Here is a 20,038-nt window from a genome sequence, read left to right as displayed (position 1 = left end):
AAAATGTGGTACTTTATATAATGGAATATTAGTCAGTTATAAAGAAAGATAAACTCAAGGCTTTTATAGGTAAATGGTCACAACTAGAGACCATACCCATAAGTGAAATACATCAGACCTGCATGTGCAAACACTGCATTGTCTCACTAGTGTAAAACCTGAAAGAGTGAATAAAAGCTAGGAGGTATGATAGACATTGTGAAACAAAAGGAAAATTCTCAAGGGTAAAGGGCAACTGGGATGTGGGGAAAGAGTTGGGAAAGAAGGAAAAATTTGGTATGTATATACAGGATAGTTAACATAGTTGAACTACTGTCTTCTATTTCTTTGCTGAAAGAAACAGTTAATGATTCCTTGATCGATCAATATTGCATGTCTCTATTTATTTTCCTGAGAAACCACTTTAAAGATATCAGTATGTAATGCAACAAGCATTGTTAATTTCCTACCACTTTGTTTGTAACTCTGTATTGTTTGTATTGTTCTTTTAATGGTTGTCTGTTTGTTAATGTTTTCCTTCTTTTATTTTTAAAATAAAAAAAATTTTAAAAAGAAGATGAGATCCCAGTTGTTGATTCTTTTAAGTATTTCCTGTGCAGTCTGGGTTTTGTTTTTGAAATTTCCACCTACACTTATATCTTCAAGATCTCTACCTACTTTGTCTTCTAGTAGATTTAATGTTTCTGTTTCAATATTTAAATCTTTAATATTTAGACCACCCAAGGTGATAGACATTGTCTAGTTCCAGTTTTTGGCATGTAGAGAGCCAGTGTTTCCAGCACCATTTATTAAAGAGGCTATCTTTCTTCCAGTGAACACATTTGGCTGGTTGATTATGTTTGTAGTTGCCACACTAATCCATCTTTGCTGCTCCCTAACATCGTCTTTTCCAACAGACTTGAAGAGACAGAATCATCTATTGTAGTATCTCCTCTGGCCACAAAAACCTTCCCCAATGCATCTCTTCCCTTATGTGCTTCCAATGACTGTTTTGATATAATCCACATAACTCTGTTTGTGTAAAATCCAAGTATAAGAATAATAAGAATGACCTGGAGTACATCTCATTTATGTAACATAAACATGTCCAAAGACTAACAAGAACCATTCTAACTAATCTGTAACATAATATAGCAATGTCTATTTGGAGTCAGGCAGTAATTATATTCAATTGCATTGAAGCCAAGACATAAATATTTGTGGGACTACACCAAGAACCTGTCATGTCTCTGGGCAGTTTCTTCCCAGCCCTGACTCATATGCAAAGTTAAAAGCATGTAAGGCACACATGCCCCAGCACCTCAAAGTGAAATGGTTAGATTCACATTTATAAAGTCTGTAGCCAGGTGAAATTTCTGCCAAAAACCTAAGCAAATAAGTTGACCAAATGAAAACCTCTACAAGATGAAGAGGAAGATAGTCTCTGTCAAGAAAAAAATTCAGTCTCATTTATATAAGCTTAAATCAGCTTCCCTGGTCATGCAGGCCTACCAGGAATACCTCTGAACCATGCAGTAGGTAAAAAGTGCTGTAAACCAAGGTACCTAATATCACTAAAGCCCTCCCCTGCCTCCTTCCTGGCTTGTTTCTTGACTCTCACAGTGTTGGTTTCTCTCCTTAGAAGCACTCTTTTCTCCTTTAACTGATAATTTATAATTGAACTATAATTGAATTGAAGCTATAATTCAGTTTCTAACCACACCCCATCCATTCCTCTCACTTCAGAAGTACACTATACCTTTAGATCCTGACATATGCTATTTTTCCTGCCACATCTTCCTTGCTACCTACCAGACAGATTCTCATTCACCTTTGGGGCTGAGACTAATTCTGAACGGACAGGAAGTAAAGATGCCAAACACTGCCATATATTCAGAATATGTGAAATAAATCCCAGCCTACATGGTTTCACCAAAGGAGCTGAAAACTACCTAGTGTCCCAATGTAAGTATAAACAACTCACATGCCATATATGACTCTTGGAAGTCAGATTCATGAGCTACTATAAAGACTAACTGCCCAGAACTCCATTTGAGGTTCCCTCCAGTACCCCACAAGTACATGCTGAGATCTCAACACAGGGTTCAGAAGGGTTCAGTATTTCAGTGTTCATCAGAGCTCTTCATGGAGGTAGATGCAATAAGGGGAGGGAAAGGGGGAGAAGAGAGAGGGAAAGAGACAGAGACAGAGACAGAGAGACAGAGAGAGGAGAGAGAGACAGAGAAATGTTTAGGATACATGGGGGATGACAAAACCAAATTTTACAGAGCAGACTTGCAAAATCTGGAAATTCCTGAAGGAGTTGATGTTGCAGTCTTGAGTCTGTGAAAGAAATGTGAATGTTGTCAGAATCAAAATGGTGTCACTTGTGTCAGCCCTAATAAAATAAATAAATGAAGGTGGGAAGTCATGAAGGACAGCTTCTTATGTATGATTGCCTGATAGTAACTATCACAACAGCTCTGCCAGAACTACAAGATTGCAACTTACCCCAAAAGTACTTCTACAAGGACATATGCTCAGCAACTTTTTGTTCAACCTCAGACTGACACACTCTGGTTATTAATGCTTGTGGCCAAAATTTCTAATATAATCTTCCTCACATTTGTCTTTAAAACTTCATCTCACCTCAACCTCATTGAATATGCCTGCAGTATTCCCATTGCAATACTCTGCTATTCCCTAAAAAAATATATTTTTTGAGGAGTCTCTTTTATACATGTTTCTAGATTGACAAGTCAAAAATCAGTCCAGAGTACTTAGATCATTGAAGGTATACCCTCAAAGAGGGCAGTGGGAATCCAGACCTATCTGTTCAGAGCTTTATATCTGGCCATGAAGTAAGTGTTTTGTTCCTCCATGTTCTCCCACCATGATGTACTGCTTTACCACAAGTTCCAGAAGCAGTGGTCCAGCTGACCATGGACTGAACTTTCAAAACTCTGAACCCAAATAAACTTTCCTTTCATTTAAGTTCATGTACCTCAGGTATTTTTTACTGTGAAGTGAAGTAACACAAATGTTAAGCACACATGTTTGACCAAACAACTGGGAACCCTGGTCTAGTTGAGTTGAAACATAAAATTACCTATCACAGTTCCCAAAAAAGTCTGACATTCCCCATCACCAAGATATTCTAAGTGCTACTCCCCTTCTCTAAAGCACCATGCTTAGGAGCTGATCCATCCTCCCCAAGTAGAAAGTCACATTCCATGGCTCCAAACATCAACCACCAATGGAGAATCCCAGTGTTAAAGGAGCTGCTTAGTCACCCCTGATCCCAGGGATAGGTTTTTCCTCTCTAGAGTGCAACACTCCACATGAACATGAAAAATGGGGTGCTAATTCCTTATACCCCTGCATGGATAGCAGGAAGCCCCCACCTCACCACTGCCCTCAGCAGGAGTTGAAATGAATGAGCCATACAATCACAAATCCCATGTAGTCTTGCACTTCTAGATTGTGTCCTTTAAAACAGTCAAACAAGACACTTTGAAATACAGAGATCACTCAGAGAACACTACATTGTTATCATTTTACTTAAAAGTTGAGCATTTTACTTTAACATTTATATTCTCTATTTAAATATTTTAAAATTTATATTTAACTATTCCCATTTAATCTCTAAACTTACACTTAATTTCAGAAAAAAAAAAAATCCTTTCCCCACTGCATTTGATAAAAGAAACTATAACAGTGAACAAATTCAGATACCTGAAGATCTATTCCAGGTCCAGAGCCATGTGCATGGATCCGTGAAACCCTCAGGTAAGTCAGGAGGCAGACAATACCCAACACAAAACGAGAGGAAGGGCCAGCAGGTGTTCACTTCCCTGAAGTTTACAGCACTTCTAGCCACAGCGCCTTCATCAAGAGCCCTGATGCCAAGGGAGAAGAATATCATTCAGTGGGGTTAAAAGCAAAATACAGCACCATCACCACAAGGGATTAAAGTTGCTAAATGGTTACTTTTTCCAGCAAGACAATTGCAAAGCAACTGTATCATCCCCAAATGAGTAGCAGATCCTAGTAGCACCAGGGAAATTAAATTAATTCCTTTATTCTTAGTACAATAGATTATTCAAATTGTAATGGGTGGCTGCAGACAGTGCCCAAGGAACTTTGCATTAAACAGGGAAGTGGCCACTGTTTCTGCTTTGTACTGATCTGTCCCGTCCCTTAAAAGGGAAACTAAGCAGCATGCAAATGTTGATTCTATATACCTTGTTACCATCGTGGGTAATTAGCATTTACCAAGCATCAGGGGTACGCTAAGCACCACGCAGAACCTAAAGCTGCCCAGCAAGCTCCAGCCTAATTTCAGCTCCACAATATCAACGAAGACCAAGAATCTAAACTCAACAGCATTAAGACTCAGACTTGCCTCATCAGACTGAGAACTGTCTGATGACATAACAGGAAAAAGAAGTGGCCAGAAAAGAACTTGAAAGAGGAAAGGAGATCTTTGGAAATGTGTCATTTCTCCTCTTCACCCATTGACCTCTTTTGTAGGACATTTGCAAAGGAGAGGATAACAGTTTACAGAAATGGATCATAGCATGGTAGAGAACAAAAGAAGTTTTGATTCTTTGATTAAAAAAAATTTGTAATTCATATTATAGGTAGAATCCCTAGTAAAATCAAAAACTAAAAATAGCTCTAGTTATCAGCTCATGAATTTGAAATAGAACAGAAATTCCCTTGTAGCAAAAAGGGAATCTGATTTATATTTTACAGTGGGTCATTTTAGTGGGAATCAAATTCCTGGTAAAGTAGCCATGTGAGTTTAAACAACTCAGTTAATTTTTGTGTCTCAGGCTACTGCCCCATCCTTCTGCAAGGGGACCTGAGACCTTTTGCCCAAGTGACTGTACAATGGGAAAAGGATAATGATTAGACATTTGGAGACTACTGGACACTGGTTCCAAAGTAACACTGATTCCAGGGGATCTAAACCATTATTATAGCCCTCCACTAAGAGTAGTAGCCTATAAAAGTCACTTGTAAAATGGAGATAATAGCAAAAGCAATCTCAAAAGATTCTCTTTAGGGTGAAGTAAGATAGCACATGTAAAACAGTCTAGCATGTACTTGGCACATAATAGGTGATCCATAGCATTAACATAATTGCAATCTGACAGCACTTTATGAACTGTCAAATATGGCACCAATGCAGATTAAAACATTGCCCTTATACGACAGGAATGGTTGAACCACCTGCTTCCAACTGCTCCCAAGTAACAGGTCTCCTTCCTATAAACAGACACATATGTGAGGGACTAGGTACAGGTTTCCACTTCCATTCTACCAATTGAGCTGAAGATCATCATCCCCTGGCCTACTGTTTCATTTCTGTAGTCACAATTTTCATCTTTTAAATCATACTAACCCTTTGAAAATTTTTTTGAGAGTCAACTGACAGATAATTCCAGACAGCATTAGCTATCTGGGAGCTTGCCACAAAACCCTAACAATGATGCACTTCCCAAGCTCCAGCCTCCTTCTCCTGTTTCTTCCATTCTACCCCGTCACACTGGCCCTCGATATCTCCGTGAAATGCCTCCCTCCTCCAACTCCATGTTACCAGGCTATACCTCTCTCCTCCTGCAAATCTCAAGTCCAGGATTTCTACTGAGAAACATCTTTCTGGATCATGCTCATCGCCTGCTCACCCTTGCAACCTCGCTCTTATCACAGTGTATACAATTCTGTTCCCACACACCAAGACACACCTGGTTTTGCAGCCCTAGCTCATGACACTGAAATGGACCCAACACCGTACTTCCAATAAATTTGTTTGGATGTATGTGATACAAGTAAAATTATCCAAACTATTCCATTTAGCTACAACTGTCATTGTTTGATGTTAATGGCTTGAAACCCTTGTAGAAGCTCTTTCAATGACGAAACAAACAACTTCCATTATATTTGCGGTTCCAATTGCCACAGTCCTCATTAAATATTCCTTCCCCCTCTTCTTCTTTGTCTCAATATCCACAATTTCAAAATAACCTACCCACTTGAGCGGTTATAAGAGACAGGAGGTCACACGGGTCACACGAACTACCTATTGACCCAACAGGCAAATACAGCTCTTGCAATGATTGCTATAGAGAAGTGAGGAAAGAGAGGTTTCATTGCACACAGCTTACCTGCTGCAGTGGGAGGAAAGTGCATGGGAAAACCACATATGCATGCTCCCCACTGCTCATGCAGGTGGGAGCTTCGGGCTGCCTGAAACCATATCAGGTTTCCCTAGCACATTCCTTCTGTGTCTTCATGCTTCCTCCTTCGTCCTCAAGCCTCCAGCCCCACCTACCCACTCTCACCCTTGCTACTGAGACCTTGACTGCTATGCTACTGGAAGATACAGTCCATCCACATAGAAATAGAAAGATAGAATCCTTCAAATGGATTGAATCCTACATGCCTACACCACCACATCTGGTCCCAGCCATCTACACCTGCAGCCTTAAGCTTGACTTTCACCCTGGAGGAGTCTAGTGCTCCACCTGTCCTCTAGATCTCGGCTCTTCTTGGCTCTTCACTGATACTTCTGCAGTTATTCTCTCTCCTGTCAAGTCAAATCTGTCTTCTATACCAGATTCTTTTCATAAGAAAACGTGGTCTTTCCTTCTTATCTTAGAACAAATGTCTCCAGGTTTCTTCAATGTTCTCCTCTTTATAATAAAAGGATATTCCTCCAAGAGCTCTCATGAGCAGAGGTTTATTTTTTGTTTGTTTGATTTGTTTTGTTTTCAGTTTAATTCTGAAATTCACACCCGTGCCACTTTCACCTTAAAAACTCCACACAGGTCTTCAGTGTCTTCCCTACTACTAAAACCTCAGTGTGATCTCTGTCCTCATCCTTTTGACATCTCAGCAGCATTTCAGGCAGATCATATCTATCTTCTCTTACCTCCCTCCCCTCATTTTGCCCCTATCTGGACTTCATCTTGTTTGCTTCTCTGGTTCCTCTCTATCTTCAAATCTCTAAATGTTGCCGTACCCCTAGCTATGTCTCCAATTTTTTTTCTCTGTTTTGTTCCTTTTGTAAACTCTCTGAGATGTATAGGCTGAAATACCATTTTCATGCTAAAGACTACCAAGGATGTCAAACACGTCTCTTAAACTTATCACATCGAAAACAACTCTGCTATAACCCCCATGCAGCACCTTTGATGGTTAATTGCAAATTCATTTTTTAGTTATTCAAGCTGAAACCCTTGGAATCATCTTTAGTTCCTTTTTCCTTTATATCCCACATGAGCACTGTCAGCAAATACAGTTGGCTCCACTTAATTTTTGCCTTCATCAGCATCTTATAGCATTAGACCACTAAGCTTCATGCAGCTACATGGGTTCTAAAGAAGCCACACATACAATCAAGGATGCTGGAGAACATAAAGACCCCAACCATAAGCCACAACTCTGCCTGCATCTCAAACACCTCCTCCTTCCCTGCCTGCACACCAGCTAATGTTTTTTTTACTTTTTACTTTGAAAGAATTACAAATTCACACCAAGTGGCTAAATTATGCTGAGAAGTCCCATATATCCTTCTAATTTCTTCCCATGGTTACATCTTACATAATTTGTTTTTATTTTTAAAAATTAAAAAACTAACAAAACAACAATGAAGACAAAATCAAAACAACACAAAAACAACAAAAATGATACATGACCCTAAAACAAAATGATAAGAATTAACAATGGTTGCTACATTACATGCTGTTATCTTCAACGAAGATGTTCAGTCTACCAGACATAAGAATGCAAACATCTTACATAATTCAATATTAGCACCATATCAAAACCAGGAAAGTGGGGCTGGGGATTTAGCTCAGCGGCAAAAGCGCCTGCTTGGCAAGCGCAAGGTTGTGAGTTCGGTTCCTGGTACCGGAGAAAAAAACAAAAAAAAAAAAAAAAAAAAAAAAAAAAACAGGAAAGTGACACTGGCATGATAATATGTTAAGGTCTATGTCACCTAATCATGTGTGGATTCCTGTCCTCACCTCTACATTCCAGATGAGAACCCTCTTACACTACAAAGGACTTCCATCTCTACAATTTTGTTATTTTAGTAGTGACATATAAATGGAAGCAATACATAACTTGTTAGATTGAAGGTTTTTTTTTTTTCACTTCATATAATACCCTTGAGACTTAAACGGGTTATTGGAAGGGAATTTTGGTTATTTTCAGTTTAGAGATATTACAAATAAAATTGCTATGGATTATTCAGTTTAAGTTTTTGTGTGAACATACATTTTGTTCTCTAAGAACCTATGAGAGAGACTGAAGGATTATGCAGTAAGCATAGGTTTACTTTAGCTTTGTTTGCATGCTTTTCTTTTAAAAAAATTGCAAACCACTTCCAGAGTGGTTGTTTCATCTTACCTCTGGGATGTTTCCAGAATCCTGCCACTTTTCATCACTGGGACAGCACCCTGGTTGATGTTACTGTCCCTCCTCCTTTAGATCATTGTTATACAGCTTAACAAGTGTCACTTCTGCATCCCTTTTCTCCCAGTCCAACAGCCCTAGTGATCCTGGAAAAATAAAACTTGAGTTGTATTATTCTTCAGGCTGAGACCATACAGTGGCTTCCCAATCCACTATTAGTAAAGCAAAAAATTTTGCCTTGATATAAAAGACCTCCATAATTTTCTCTCCTCTATTCTGTGACTCTGTTTCCATATTATTCTTCCCATCACTCCCTCCTCTCCAGTTATTGCCATGGCCTCCTTGCTCTGCCTGCACACACTAGACATGGTTTTGCTTTGCCTCCAAGACTTTGAATTTGCTGTTTCCTCTCCCTGGGATGGTCTTAAACCATAGCTTGTGTCCATACTCCTTCAGATCTTTGTTCACACATCATTTCTCTCTCAGTGACATTCCAAGCCACCTTTCACCAAGTCACCTTTGTGCCCTATCAGCCTATCCTGCTACCTTATCTCCTTGCTACCTTACCATTAGCCAACACCACATACTTCACTTACCTGGGTTATTACCTCATATCCTTCACCAAAATGCAAGCATCTTAGAAGCAGATATTCATGTCTGATTTGTTCACTGTAAAATATCCAGTGAGTGGAATGATTCCCAGGACATAATAAATTGCTCATTAAATCTGTTTTAGGTAGACAATGGACAGATAGATGAGTAAAAAATAACTACCAGGAAAGAAATGATTGCTATCATTTTATATTTGTTCCCAAGGTCCTTGTGTGAAATGACACTCAGTATACATTGAAATGGAGGCTAGTCATAACACTAAAAGCATTTTAAAAGGTTTCCAGAAAAAGGAATATTTGAAAATGGGCATTTTAGTCGTGCACTGGGCCACCAGGCTTGAGTCCCTGTTTTTTGAATCACCAGAAAAAATTCTGGAATGGCCTCAGTTCCAGAGCTTTACATCATAGCATGCACAGTTTAAGAAACTAAGCAGGTAACCATAGCCTGCTCCCTGATAACATGGAAAACAAGGCCACACACAGTTTACATCCCACTCCTTTTGGCTGTCAACCCAAACAAAAAGGCTGAGTCTTTAGTCCTTCAGGAATAATTTCTCAAAGCATGAAAGAATAAAACCTTACCTCATTACTCACTGCACTGCACTTTTGAACCAACTTTATACTTAGTAAAAGGACAATTAAATAAACGCAGTAGGCAAACTGTCTAACGCTGGTATAAGAAAGTGAAAAGCCAATAAGGAGAGCTTGTTACAGGCTGAGAGGTATCTGTGTGCGACATGGAAATGTTAGAAAATGTCTAAGGAGGTTAATTTACATTTTACTTACTATAGAAGTTGCTATGTTTTGGGTACTTTCTGTGAAAATACGCAGCAATTATACATCCTATAATATAGACCAGGAACTGTTCTAAGCATTTCATGTATGTGCTACTGTATTAGCTTTCAAAGTACCCAACATCCACAATTTCAAGGAGAAGAGTTTATCTGGTTCACAGTTTCCCATGAGTTCAGTCCATGGTTGACTGGTTCCAAGGCAGAAATGCAAAGTAGAAAGGGCTGGTAGAAGAAATTTGTTAGACCCATGGTGGCCAGGAAGCAGAGACTGAAGTGAAGTGCGCAGAACAAGATATATTCTCCCAGGACACACTTCACAGTGACCCACCTCTTCCCGTCAGTGAGTTCATAGGTAACTGGGCTGTTGGGAGATGACATCTAACGCACTAATCCACCGACTAAGCCCTACCTCTGAATCCAAAACTTACGGGAGACATTTTCAATCTAACCTACAACCTTCTGCCCCTGACCCCCAAAAGGCTTATGCCCATCTTATTATTCAAAAAGTATTCAGCCCATCTCTAAGACTCCCCAAAGTCTTAATAGTCTAAGCATTGCTGAAAATAAAGTCTAAAGTCTCCTCTGAAGTTCCTGGAATACTCTTAGCTATGAGATTCTGTAAAATTAAAAAAGAAAGTTAAATACTTCCAAAATACAATGCCACAGAGTAAAAATTCCCATCCTATAAGGGAAGAATAGGGGAATACAAAGAAATTGGAGGAAAGCAAGACCCAAACCCAGTTATACCCAACATCTGGCAGATACAGTGATAAAATATAAGTTTCAAAGAGCTTAAGTAGCCCCATTCCTATGGCTTTGTTGGTTTCAACTCACATGATCTTTCCCTTGGGCTGTTTCTTCTGGCTGCCTGCAGCTTTCCTCACCAATGTTCTATGTTCCTGGCATCTCCAGTGTCCTGAGATCTCCACTGCACTTTTAGCTTCACTCTCACAGCTTCATACACTGCTTCTCAGGAGCACATTGTCTGACCTCACAGGTGTCCTTCCAAACTCTTGATGAAAGCCTCCTAGACTCCATAACTCTTGCATTCTACTGGCCTGTAAAACCAGCAACACATGTCTGACACACCAAGGTCAGCCACCAGTTTGAGCAGTAACCGTGACCCCATGGACCATGGCTGAAATGGCCTCTGAGTACCTGGGTGGCTAACTAAGGTACAGTGAATTCAAGGAAAGCCATTCCTAGGTGGACCTTCTCAATGAGGAGCCCAGGAATTTTCTTTTCAAATGAAAGGTATATACTTTAGCACACTTGAGCTGCAATGGGTGGAGCCTTGTTGGTTTCTAAAATGCCCTCGAGGTATTTTTCCTACTGTTCTGAAGCTGAAGTGCAATTCTCTTCAGCAACCAGTCTCTCTTTTTCCTCAGCTTTGCAGATGTTTCCTTTGTGGCAAAACATCAAACTGTTCAAATTGTGTGGCTCTGCCTTTTTCTGTTAATTCTCAGTGTAAATACCAGCTAAAAGCAGTCAGCTGTACACATACCACAGCCCAAATGTTGGACTGCCTTGAAATGTCCTCCACTAGTTGAAATAGTCCACCATTATTGATCTCAGTCTGCAAAAAAGTTTCAGGACATGGACAAAAATTTGACAGACTTTTTGCCAGAGTGCAATATCCCTGGTATTCTAGTCCACTTTCCAATAGATTCCTTGTTCCCAACTAAAGCATCATGAGCCTGGCCTTTACTGTACCCATTCCTACCAGCTTTCTGATCTGCTGAATTCTGGCCAGTATCACCCATCAAGCACTGCTCATAATATTCCAAAACTTCTCTAGCACCAATCTCCAAACTTTCCTAAACTCCTCCTACAAACCAATTCCAAAGATTTCTGAGCAATATAGTCAGTTACAGTCACAATAACAACCCTGCTTCTCTGGTAGCAGTTTTATGTAATAGTCGGATTTGCCACTGTTAGAACAAAGTACTGAAGATCTACAATTTAAAGGAGAAATTGGGTTTCAGTACATAGTTGTTTGGCTCCAAGGCAGAAATGAAAGGCCTGGTGAAGAAAAACTGCTCAAATTGTGGCCATGAGGCAGAGGCCAAAGGGAGGAGCCAGGGAAACAGCGACAAGAATACACCCTTCTGGGTCATGACTCGACCTGCTTCCTCTGACCAGGGCCCACCTCCAAAAAACACAGTCACCTATGAACTCATTAAAAGACTAATCCACCAATGAGGATAGCATTACCAGGGTCCAGTCACTTACAAAAGCCACCTCTGAACACAAGAGACTTTGGGAAGACCTTTTAGAGCTAAAATATTACAGCTATGGTCCCAGTATGTTCCGCCAAATGCATGTGTCAGAAACTAAATCCTCTCAGTGCAAGTGCTAAGAGGTGGGATCTTTCAGAGATGATTAGATCATGAGGTCAGAGTGGATTAATGCCACTGTTGCAGGAGTGGGTAGATATTGTGGAAGTGTGCTCCAGATGAAAGAAATTCAGCCTCCTTCTTTTGTCTCTCAGACAAGTTCTGCTGCCTTTCTGTCTTCCACTAAATGATGGTACAGCAGGTGGACCTTGCCAGATGCAAGTCCCTAAACCTTAGATTTGCCAGTCTCCAGAACTATAAGAAATAAATCTTTGTTCTTCCTATACTATAAGTTAATCTGTCTCAAGTATGCTGTTACAGCAGTGTATAAGGAATTAAGAGAGCATATCAAACTCAATCTAAGCCCCTAGACTACACATGCAGCAAGTATTATAATAGACCCCCCAAAAGTTTAATAATGTGTACAAAGGTATAGCTAATGAATGAGGCTCCAGAACTTGCATCTAGGCAGCCAGGCTCTCAGGCTTACACCCTTCACCTTGCCTTGCCACTATATACTAATAATCTGGTGGAGGAAGTTTCACGGCAGCCCAGCATTCAGTTATTATCATTATTGCCCTTGTAGTTGAATAGGAAACAAAAGTTTAGAGAGATAAACAAGCTAGCCTTGGAAGTGAGGAAGAGTTCTCAACTTAGAACTGCTTGGCTCTCAAGCCCATTTCCCAGGCCTCTTTCTGCCCTCTCTCCCCTGGGCCAAGCCTCTGGTGATGGTGAGAGGTGGGCATATTTCTGTCTATGGGCTTCCAAGCCTCACAGCTCTTCTCTCCAGCCTAGAAGGCTTCATATGTAAAAATTAACTACACTGATACTTTCCTTTGAATAGAGCATACAACATAAATGAAGATTTTGTTGGTCACACTCCAGACCCTAACAGTCTCAGATAACATTATGGAAATATACTTTTATTAAGGAATGTCTTTCTGACAAACTATATATCACACATCTTGAGTTCCTTCTTTGTGTATAAGCAAAACTGGATCAAATCACAATAGACACTGAACTGCTTTATGTGATCTCTAACAAGCACTACGAATTCTCTGTACTTCCATTTTCCATACTTCCCTTGTGGCATATAGGAGGATTCACTGAGTCACACACAGACAGTTGGACATAGAAAGTTTCTGGCACAAGACAAATATAATGTAAATTGTTTGCTATTACTATCAGCATTATTTCATCCCTCAGTTAATGTCTTTTAGGAAAAGAGGAGATGGGCTTTCTCTCTTCCTCCACTCCCAATCTCCTCCCAACATATAAACATTTTCCACCACTTTTCAAGAAAGCTTTTCTGCCTCATGGAGTGGAGAATTGGGTTGACTTAATAATACTTTCTATTTATGCACTGTTTTTCTTCTTTAAAAGATTTTTGTGCAACCAACATTTCTTTCCATGAGACTAAACACAAGAAGACTCTTGAAAGGGGAATTTGAAAAGAATTGTCATGGGCCTCTTTTTTTTCAGAAATGGCCATGCTGGTTTAAGTTGGCTTACCCTGAGAAATGTTACACAAACTATCACAAAAGCAAGGACTTCTATAGTACAGGAAAATGCACTCTGCTCCAATGCAAAAAGAAAAAAATCTGATTTGTATTTATCAATATGTGACAGTACATTTGCATTATTCTGAATGCTTTGTGTGCTGCTTCTTAGGCTTCTCTTAACAGAAATTTAAGAGAAGGGAAAGAAAAGAGAACAGTGCAATAAAAAAGCGTCTTTTGCTGATGTAACTCCTGCCATGGAGATTTAAGGGAAGTAGACTGCTAAGTGATGTTATCCTATCTCATTGCACAATCCACCGACAATTTGTACCTCACTTGATGAAAACTTCTGGGCTTCTTCCTACTTTTTCTGGGAACTGTTGATCTTCCGCATTCACAATATATTTCCCAAGTTACACAAATTGTCAATTGTTTACATTTAAATCTTTCTTCAGTTTGTGCACTAAGAAAATTTCTAAAACGTACATTCAGGAACTGTGTGCTTCTCCCCACAGCTTCCGAAATACATAAATACCTGTTCCTCAGTAGCTCATGGCAATGGCTCACAATTTAAAACACACATTTCTTCAGATGGAAAGGTAACTACTCAGGGAACTACAAAAGAAATCAGATAAATGGAGAAGGACTTTTTTAGTCAAGGGTGCAGGGGTCTCTCAACAGGCCATGATGAGATACAGCTGACCTCTGCATGGACAGATCTGTATCTGCCCAACAGAAATTCCCTTCAACTTAGTAGTCTGATTAATAGATCCGTATTTGTTCCTACTTGCCTTTGCTTTCCGCTCTCTGGCCTGTATTTGACATAAAACATGTTTGGCTACTTATTGTTGAGGCCCTGTGATTCTGCCCACAAGTAAGACATGGTTAGTTGGTCTCCTTCCACATGACAAGTCAGCGGGTCTGCCTGGAGCCACAGCCGCCTGGCTGTCAATGGCTCTCTCACATGCCCTTGACTGCTCCTCTGTCTGCTTTGAGTAGACTTCCCTCCTTCAGCTCACAGTGCAGCAATTATTTTGACATCTCGTTATCACACATTCTGTTCACAGGCACAGATTAGAAGAGCTGTGTCCAAATAAGCACAGTGCATTTTCTTCATTAATTTGGTGATTAAGTTATCTAATTATGAATGTCCTTCAACCCGTGGTGCCCACATATATTAAACTGAGCAGAATTTGTGTTCCTGTCTCAATCCAAAGAAAAGACAGATTTAAGTTTTCCATTTTATTTTTCTATCTGTCCTTACGTACTCCCAAGGATTCTCCTTGAAGTTAGTGTTCTTCAATTTAGGTGATGAGCACATTATCTTAATAAGCTAAGAGTCATGGTTTTAATCTACTCATTTGTCAGTTTATGTCACACAGTTCCATGATCACAGGCTGGACTAACCCTATTCAACTGTCTCAAAAAAGACAACAGGTTACCAAAAAGAACAACCTCAAAATATGTGGCTAGGCTAGCATGAATCCACCATCCTAGGAGATAAAACAACTTGAAAGTACCCACCCTAGAAAACAAGGCTCATTTTTGAGGTAGGCATGGTGGTGCCTGCCTGTGATCTCAGCTATTCAGGAGGCTAAAGCAAGAGGATCACAGGTTTGAGGCTAGCCTTGGCAACTTAGCAAAGCTGTGTTTAAAAATTAAACATAAAAAAGGTCTGGCGATACAGCTTAGTGACACAGCATTTTCTTAGTATGCACAAGGCTCTAGACTCCAACATAGAATCTCTCTCTCTCTCTCTCACACACACACACACACACACACACAAATTTAAAAGATAGGTCACTTGTTTCTTGGGGAAGCGATTGTACTGAATGTAGAAGAGTTTCACTAAAGATGCTATTTATTTGGCATTTTTGTGAATCCCAAACCAGTACCTAATAAGTAAAAACCAGTACCAGTACCTAATTATAAGTAAAATCTACTATGTCAAAAATTCATAGTCTGATGTTCATACAAGTGATGACGTCACAACAACTAAAGCTTTTGTAGGATTTTCCTATGGTCCTAAAGCATACAATGCAGTGAAATTGGTTTTGTCCTCAGAGCAGTTGTGACAGAGTTTAGCATACTGTCAGAACATATTATATTAATAAACTTGGCATTAAGAATCCACCAATATAGATCATTTGGTAGGTACAAACATAATTCAGTAATTCCCATATCAGTAATTCCCATGTCAGTAATTCCCATATCAAAACTTCTAGAAGATTGGATGTCCTGGTCTAAGTACCTAGTACATCTTTGTACCAGGGGTAGGTATCCACATAACTAAAATGAATTAATCAAATTCCTTTTCCTGAGTAGCAGGGATTACTCAAATCACACCACTGAGTGTCCTGGTACCAGGTGTGGCTTATCTATAATGATCAAATACACTCATCTGCTGATGCTAGTACTCACTTGTTAACTCAATTCAACAAGCAGGCATTAGCCACCCAATTGAGGCTCTGGAACAGTGCCCCCCTGTATCATGGACAGACATAGGTCAAAGAATTATATAAATCCCAATCATGATAAATGCTATGAATGAAAAGTACATAGCCCTAAGAGAGCATAAAATAACCTGAACACAATAGTATTGACATTATACAGATCAAGTGGAAATAAATATTTCACTTTCAGAGTTCTTGTGGAGATTAAGTTTGATATACACCTAAACATATTTTTAAATTATACACACCTAAATAAAAGTAAGGATCACTTTCCTACAGTAATAAGGACTAAATACAACCTCAATAACTCTGTACATCAAAGGTTTATTTCTGAGTCGGTCAAAATAACCTGCACATCTGGCAGCTCTCCAAGGCATCTGTCTTCAAGTAATGAACTAGGATACTTGCATCTTGTGGTGCCGGTATCTCAAATTGTGGCTTCCAAGTCACTGTGGCAGTGAAGACCAAGGATGCAAGTATAGGGACAATGATGTCTTGGCTCTTAAATGCTCCATCTCACTGCAAGGGCACAGATAAAAGTGGAGCAGAACATGGATATTCAGGAAATATCTCTGCTATTTGTAGAAAAAGTAGGTTCTTAAACAAGTCATGGAAATTTTCTGAGGACATTTTCTTACTGATCAAATGGGAAGGGTAATTCACACTATCTAAAACGGTTAGAGAATTGATATGATGACTTCTATACATTGCGAGGAGCCATAGCAAAAGCTATTAACTCTTATTTCTACCGCAACTACCGGCAACACCAGCACCAAGGAGATGAAAACAGAGTCAGAAACATGACAGGGCTGGACTGCTTTCAACCAATGAGATAGGTCTGATTGGGCATCTACGACTTCGCTGCATCCTTCCCCACACTGCTTGGGCAGAGCAGAGTGGGTGGCAACAGCACAGGAGCAAACCAACAGAGAAACCCCAGGCCCCTCTAGTCTCCTGGAAAGTCCAGGTTGACTTATGGGTCACTGCACATTTACCCAGTTTTTCTTCTGGGCTGCTCTAAAATTGTCTAACTGGGTTAACAGACCCATTTAAAGAAGAAGGAAAGAAAGAAAGAAAAAGGGCTAAATATACCTAGTTACGTAAGTATGTTCTCATTCTGAATAGTATTATCTTAGGTCAGAGATGAGGTATAGTACTTATTTAACTGGCATTATTAGTCCTTGTTTTCCCATTTTGGAGCCAACGGCCCTGATCTAAATCACACACCCTTTTCTAAAAACCAAGAAATTGATAAAGAAGCAATTCCTGTTTATCACTATGACTTCCAATTGTCTTTTGGAAGATGGAAACTCAGGTGGTGCTTATCTACTTGAGAAATATTTTATTTACTTATACTCTCTTAAGCAGTCCTGAGTACCAATATATATGCTTAATACGTTCACTTTATTGCTTTGATGGTGGATGCAACCATTAGGTCACAGCATGATGAATGTGTATTTTGGGACCTTGTGCAAATGATATTGGACACTTTATCATGTGTTTTAGTTCTCTGCCTGCCTGTGCAGGCTATTCACAGCCAGAGTGAAGAGGCAGTGTGCAGTAATATAAAAGGCACTATCAAAATCAGCACAATTTCCCATAAAACAAGTGAAGAGATGAAAGAACAAAATAAGAGCAATTGATTTTTAGGAAGAAAGTGTCAGAGCTTCCAAAGGTAAAGAATAAAAATCCAAAGACTTGGGGGATTAATTTAAACATTATGAAAAGATGTTTGGAGAAAAACAACTTACAAGACTAATTGAAAAATAAATAGCTGTCCAGAAAACAAAATAAATTTGAAAATACTGTGCAGATAGAAACAATAGGTTAAGTAAAACTACACTCATCTGTTTTAAGGTTTATAACCATATCACTAATATATGTCTCTGTTAAAATGTATGATAGTTACCCAAACAAATTTGTAAAGTCCCACTACTGTTGTCAGTCAAAGAAGTTGTAAGATCTTGGGGTTATTTCCTACAAAAATAAAACTTGAAGAATTGCAAAATAGGTGACATTAAAAACAACTACTCTTCAGTTTTTAAAATGTACTATAATAAAATTTAGAAAAATAACTAGGACCGTGGCATGCACGTTTATTGCAGGTTCATTTGTTATTTTTGATCTGGAATTTGGTTTTGTTTCTTAACAGTAACAAGGGTATAATACTAAGAAAGTTCAGGGAAAGCTCCCAATTTTATCTTAAAATCAGAATCTGATATTTCCATATTTATCATTTTTCTTTCTTTCTTTTATCATTTTTTTCAATAAAACTTCTTGAGTGTTTTGGAGCAAAGGATGATTCACTGACTTACTTTATATTCTTGTTGGTAGAGTCTTTATTAACTAAATATAGAAGATATTATTATCTGCAGCCTAATTTATACAAATATCAACACATTAATTTCATGTCCTACCATCATGAAAATAAATGTGTTAGGGCATTCCAAAAGATGCTCTGCATGTGTTTATGTGTGCCCGTATGGTGGTGGATATGAATATATGTGTGTGGGCTTGTGTTTTTATAATATGCTATGTATGTCTGTACGATATGAGTGCATATGTATGTGATTGCACATATGAAGATAATGTGTCTGCATGGTATATATAGAGTGTGTGTGTATAAATACATATACGAAAATGTGTAACAGTGCATGTGAGCATATATGTGGGTGTGAGTGTGATTTTGATTGTGTGTGACAAAGGCGGGAGCTCTTGCTAACCATAGAACACATCTAATAAAGCAAAGAGGAAGGCATTTGTATGGCTTAGAAGGGGACAAAAAATAAAAGTAACTATGGAGTAACTAGCATACAACATGCTTCTGAGTTCATTCAGACAAGAGTCACATTCAACACCGACATTTCCTAAATGGTCCCCTCAAGGCAGGGGCCTTCCCATCTGTCCTCTCACAGTTCTATCCTGTTAGACAAAACAGACAAAAAGAACTCCAGTGCCCTCACTTACTAGCTCTGGAGCACGCTTTTCTCAGTTGTAACCCCACTGCTACCTCTGCAAGAAATGGTACCACCTATTTATCTAGGCACAAGACCTCTTCTGAGCCCTATTTAAAAACACTTTTGCCAAGAAACTCTCTGTACACAAAATCTTCCATACCCAGCCTCCCTCCACAGTGATCTCTACCAGCTCTTACTATTCAGACTTATGTATTTGTTATCTGTGTATCTATAAAGTCCGTTCTAATGCCATGATTCAGTGCTCTCACCTTCTCACTTAAACTAAAAGTTTGTCTAATCTTCCTTTTCATATTTCTCCTAAACCTGTACAATGCAGTGCTCAGAATACTTGCTTGAAAAGTCCGTGGTTAAGTGGAATTTTTGTGTTTCTTGTACTGTACTTACTTTTGCCACTTTTGTGTATGCTTTCAGTTTTTTAATAAAATGCTGTGGGGAATAGTCTTTGAGGAGGAGATGTTGAATATATCTATTACCTTGACTGTAGTGATAGCAGCACAGGTGTTTACACATCAGTTACACTCCAATAAAACGGTTAAGAATAGCCTTCGATAAAAGTTAAGACAAGGGGATTCCTATTTTTCCCTCTATTAGTTACCAGATACCTTCTTAATCTTTCCATAATGTGATGCTTTTAGAAGAATGCTTAATTTCCAATTTACAGATAAAAAATAACGAGTCTCAAAATCATATTCAAGATCATGCAGATAGAAACTTGCAAATTCTATTTCTGAATTAGTCCTTCTGAGTTCAAAAACTTTTATGCCCTCTCCACCAGACCATATAGACTACATCATGTTTCTCTTTGGCATAGAATTGGTGATTAATAGGGGTACCTTGACTTGAACCGTATTAAGGTGAATTGTACAAAGAGGTGAAATCAAATACCTCTCTACCCAGGATATACAATAGTTAACTTGCATGGATAAATTAACTATGTGCCTGGCACTGTACCAAATTAGCC

The 20,038-nt window shown here is 39.1% G+C and overlaps 1 long non-coding RNA gene across 1 annotated transcript in view; it reads right to left on the bottom strand.

Annotated features, from left to right (window-relative positions):
* LOC102020408 overlaps nucleotides 1–9,129 on the bottom strand; it is a 34,567-nt gene extending 25,438 nt beyond the window's left edge. Inside the window, exons 1-3 of the long non-coding RNA XR_001234884.1 lie at nucleotides 9,003–9,129; nucleotides 8,401–8,552; nucleotides 3,715–3,878 (exon numbers count right to left, since the gene is read on the bottom strand). This is a non-coding gene — a long non-coding RNA (uncharacterized LOC102020408). The remainder of the gene's footprint in view (nucleotides 1–3,714; nucleotides 3,879–8,400; nucleotides 8,553–9,002) is intronic.
* Nucleotides 9,130–20,038: the final 10,909 nt, after the last annotated feature.

The sequence above is a fragment of the Chinchilla lanigera genome, unplaced genomic scaffold (genome assembly GCF_000276665.1).
Source record: "Chinchilla lanigera isolate Chin_1 unplaced genomic scaffold, ChiLan1.0 scaffold00003, whole genome shotgun sequence".
Lineage (NCBI taxonomy): Eukaryota > Metazoa > Chordata > Mammalia > Rodentia > Chinchillidae > Chinchilla > Chinchilla lanigera.
The sequence above is the reverse complement of the archived record's forward strand: the minus strand, read 5'-3'. Positions and strand labels throughout refer to the sequence as shown.